Source organism: Rattus rattus, chromosome 5 (assembly GCF_011064425.1).
Source record: "Rattus rattus isolate New Zealand chromosome 5, Rrattus_CSIRO_v1, whole genome shotgun sequence".
NCBI lineage: Eukaryota > Metazoa > Chordata > Mammalia > Rodentia > Muridae > Rattus > Rattus rattus.
In genome coordinates this window covers 72,689,250-72,694,301 of record NC_046158.1, presented here as the reverse complement: position 1 = coordinate 72,694,301, position 5,052 = coordinate 72,689,250, and positions in this window count along the sequence as shown.

Here is a 5,052-nt window from a genome sequence, read left to right as displayed (position 1 = left end):
CCTTCTGCAGAACCTGGTGCTGTGACTGAACCACAGCAGTGGGTGGATTGATGTCCCCCTCCCTCCTCTGGAAGTGCTGTTGGCTACAGGAGTTGTTTGCTTCAGTCTCTATATCCTGCTCTAGTAGGAATCTCAGCTAGTATCTCCTCAGAGTCTCTCCTGTCCCAGGCCTCCAGCTAGTCACCAGAGATGCCCATTCCCTGCTGAATTCTATTCTCTCTCCCAGTTGTCTCCCATCCCCTCCCTCCCCACACATTTTTATCATTCCCTTTCACTTCCTCAGCCCACCCCTCCACCATTCCATTTCTCTCTCTATCCACTTCTGATGATTATTTAGTTTCCTCTTCTGAAGGAGATTTGCCCTTAGGACCTCTTCATTACTCAAGTATTTGGATTGGGTATACAGATTGTGGCATGATTATCCTGCCTTATGGTTAATATCCACTTATAAGTGAGTACATACTCATACTGTACTTGTCATTCCTGATCTGGGTTGACTCACTCAGAATGATATTGTTAAGTTGCCTGCAAAATTCATAATGTCCTTATTTTTAACAGCTGAATAATATTCCACTATATAGATATACCACATTCTTTATCCATTCTTCAAGGACATCTAGATTGTTTCCAGTTTCTGGTTATTATAACTAAAGCTGCTGGGAATGCTATGAACATAGATGACCCTGTGATATAGTGGGGCATCTTTTGAGTATATGTCCAGTAGTGGTATAGCTGGATCTTGAGGTAGAACTATTCTCAGTTTTCTGAGAAACTGCCAAATTTCCAAATCTGCACTCCCACAACAATGAAGGAGTGTTCACTTGTTCTACATCCTCACCAGTGTGTTAAGTTATCACTGGTGTTTTTGACCTTAGTCATTTCAATGGGTGTAAGTTGGAATCTCAGTGTTGTTTTGATTTGCATTTCCCTGATGACTAAGGATAAAAACATTTCTTTAAGTGATTCTCAACCATTGGAGATTCCTCTGCTGAGAATTCTATATTTAGCTCTGTGCCCCATTTTTAAATTGGGCTATTTGGATTACTGGTATCTACTTTCTTGAGTTCTTTTTAAAATTTGAATATTGGCCCTCCGTCAAATGTAAATGTCTACTGTTAAAGTTTACTTCCTACTCTCATTCAACCATTCCACAAAGCCTTAACAACCTTTCCGGGTTGGATATTAATATCTCTGATTTTAAGTGAGTTTAGATAAATTGGTGTTTTTTTTAAAACATTCTATAAGAGAGGGAGGATAAGGATGTTAGGGGAGGAAGAAAATGAAAGGTAAAAAGAGAGAATTAGGGGACCAGAGGAGAGAGGGGAAAGGAAGAAATGGAAGGAGGAGAGGAGAGGACAGGGCAGGATAGGAGTTTGGAGGGGAGAAGAAAAGAAGGAAGGCAAGGGGAGAAGATGAGGAGAAGATTCTCACTATATTTTCCAGGCCAGTCTGGAATCCATTATATAACCTTGCTTGGCCTTGAACTCTTAAGCCCTCTGCTTCTACTTCCTTATTTTTGAATTATTTTCTATGTTAAGGTTTACTTAGTTTTATGTGTGTAAGTGTTCTGCCTGCATATATGTCTGTATGCCATAAGTGTGACTGAGAAGGCCAGAAAAGAGATCTAGATCCTCTGAAACTGGAATCAAAGACAGATGTTAGCCTCCAGGTAGGTGCTGAGATCTTAACCCTAGCCACCTACAAAGCAGCATGTTTTCTTAACCACTTAGCCATATGCTGTCTCTCTAAATATTTCCTTAAAGAGCTAATACAATGTGGTCATTCAATCATTTCAATAAAAGAGGGTGTGTTTCTCATAAATTTCATTTTTCTCCTTGGTTGCCTCTTACTTGGAGCCTCTTTTCCCCCACAATAAATACACTCTTTACAAAAGTAAGAACAGGACCAAAAGTCACAAAGGAGTACAAGCTAGGAGAGACGTGGAGGGGAGGAGGAGCAACCAAAACAGAGTATGTAAGGAATGTCATACCAACAAGGCCACGTCTCCTAATAATGCCACTACTCCCTGTGGGTCAAGCATTCACACAGATGAGTCTATAGAGGTCATTCCTATTCAAACTGCCACATTCCATTTCCTGGCTTCCACAGGTTGTAGCCATAACAAAATACAAAATGCATTCAGCCCAACCTCAAATGCTCCCATAGTCTTTAACAGTCTTAATTATTTAGAAGTCCAAAGTTCAAAGTCTCTTCTGAGATTCATACAGTCTCTTAAATGTAATCCCCTGTAAAATCAAAATGAAAATGCAGATCATACACTTCCAACATATAATGCACACGTTATCCATTATTGCTCCAAAACACAGGAGAGGGAGCACGGTGAGGAGATACTGGAAAAAGCTAAGACCAAAAATAAAATGTGTAAACTTCAAGTTCTGCATCTCCATGTCTGATATAAAACAGCTCTTCAAACATCCAACTCCTTTCAGCTTTGTTTACACAACACATCTTTCTCTTGTTAGCAGGTTTGCTTAGAAGGTAGCCCACAACTCTAGCATCTCCAGCATCTTAGACTCTAAGTCAATTTAGGCTTCATCTTCACAGCTTCACCTCCACAGTTTCACACAATGGCCTCTCTAGGCTTCTATTCAGGTACATGCCTAAAACATGCCTGGCCTTAGTAGATTTCCTTACTCATGAAGAAAGATTCCATAACTCCTTTCTTTTAGTCTTAACTCTAAAATTAGAGCCAAATTCCCAAAGCTGACAAGTTCTGCTGCTTGCTTGGGCTGGAACATTTCCCCTTTCACTCATTTACATCTTTTCCACCTTTCTGTTTTCAATTGTTTTCTTCATTACCTAAGCTTGCTCTATAGAGCAGGTTAACCTTAAACTTAGAGATCAGCCAGTCTTTGCCTTCTGAGGGCTATGATTAAAGGTATACCTCATTCACCATGCCTGGACTTAAGCTGGTTTTTAATTCCTTTTTATAAATTGGAAGCTTGACTGGGTGGGATCTTGCCCTGAGGTTACCACTCCCATTATCCCATTTTTAAACTGTCTCCTTGAACACAGGACTTAGGTCCATTCCACTTCTTGGTGATTGTTTTCTCCTCAAATTGCATTTTTCTATTTTCCTTTGTTCAGCATGCTCCTTTTCATTATAGATATTCATAAGAGTGAACACTAATAACTAGAAATAAGAGTCTGTACTATGCTATTTTGAGATTTCTTCTGCCAATGGAATTAATCCAAACTCTTGACTTTGGTCTCTGACTTTGGTCTCTGACGGACATCTTGGACAAAGACAAAAAGCAGCCACATTCTGTGCCAAAATATCACAAGAACAGTCTCTAGGCCACATATTAACTTCTCTGAAACCTTTTAAGCAACCCTCAGCACAACTCTATTCTATGTTCCTACAACGATGGCCCCTTAAGACCTACTTAAAATATTCAAATGCTTTTCTAACCCTAAGTCCCAAACTCTTCATTCTTCCTGAAAAAACATGATCAGGGCTATCATGATAACTCAGTCCCTAGTACCCACTTCCATTTTATCTAGGGTTTCCATTGCTGTGAAGAGACATGATTATGATAACTCTTATAAGGCAGAATATTTATTCGGGGCTAGCTTACAGCTTCAGAGGTTTAGTCCACTATCATCATGGTAGGAAGGAGGCATGGCAGTGTGCAAGCACACATGGTTCTGGAGAAGGAACCAAGAGTTCTACATCTTGATCCACAGGCAATAGAAGGAGACCTATTAGACCTATTTTAAGCATATGAGACTGTCTCTACAGTGACACAATTTCTCCAACAAGGCCATACCTACTCCAACAAGGCCATACCTCCTAATAATGTGATTTCCTATGAATCATTCACACACAAGTCTATGAAGGCCACTCCTATTTCAACTACCACAGGTACTTAGAGAGCAGAGTCCTCTTTTATATTTCCTAGACTTGCTATAACCAAATAAAAATCAAGTTTCTTGCAGCTCACCAGCTGATGACTGTCATGATGTTGCAGGCTGAGATTTCTCCCTCCAAAGATTTTTTTGCACTATGCAAAAGCATATTCTCTTTTTTTTTTGGTCTCCAAAGTAATAAAAGAATATAAGAGTTGGAAATCAATTACTCAGAAGTTCTTCAATCATGTGGGTCCCAATGTTGAATTATGTACTGGCTATCTTGTCTCTAGTTTACCTGAAGAGCATGGGGTGAAGTTTAGACTATGTCAGTCAGAGGAACAAAACTGGATAAGGCAGAGGCTGTGTTTCATAAGACACTGGGCCAGCAGGTAAGGTGAGAAGGGAAAAGAGAGGAAAGATGGGAAGGAGAGAGAAGGCAGGGAAGAAAGCCGGGAGTCATGCAAGGAAGAATAGGCTGTTGGCACTGACTTACGTGGGTCTAAGAGAGTCGTTGCCTTTGTGGTTTTTAAAATTGCCTAGGGTGGTTCTGTACCACTAACACTGGGAACCTCTAAAGTAACAAAAGTTAATATATTAAGAATGTCAGTAAGAAAATGTGAAAGTACAACTTGGATTCACCATTTGTCTTAGCCTTTCTAGTCTGTTGTACAATTCACAAATGATGCATTTATAATAAATAAATAAATAAATAAATAAATAAATAAATAAATAAACACTGCAAACTATGAGAAGTGATAAGCACAGTTAAGAAGAATAAATTGAATTTTGGAGGGTCTCTGAGCGTGGAGAAAATTGCATCACTGCCCTGGGGCAAAGAGAGAGCTTGGAAGATTTTTAGTGGGATGTACCTATTTCAGCCATATATACGAATATCTATATGGATATTAAACCCAATTCAACTTATTGTAAATTTTAAAGGTCATAAACACAAATATAAAAAAAATCCAATTTTCTTACACTTTTTTCTTCCCACTGCCCTTACTTTCTGACTCAAATCTCTACCTCCTTACCAGGTAATAGAAATTTTATCTAGTGCATTTCCAGATGTATTCAGCCCATTCAGGGGAAATGCAGTCAATTTAGGGTTGCGATTTGGAAATTTGGGGTTTTCAGCCCTTTAAGGACTGTGGCTTAGATCTATGAATTAATGGTCCAGGG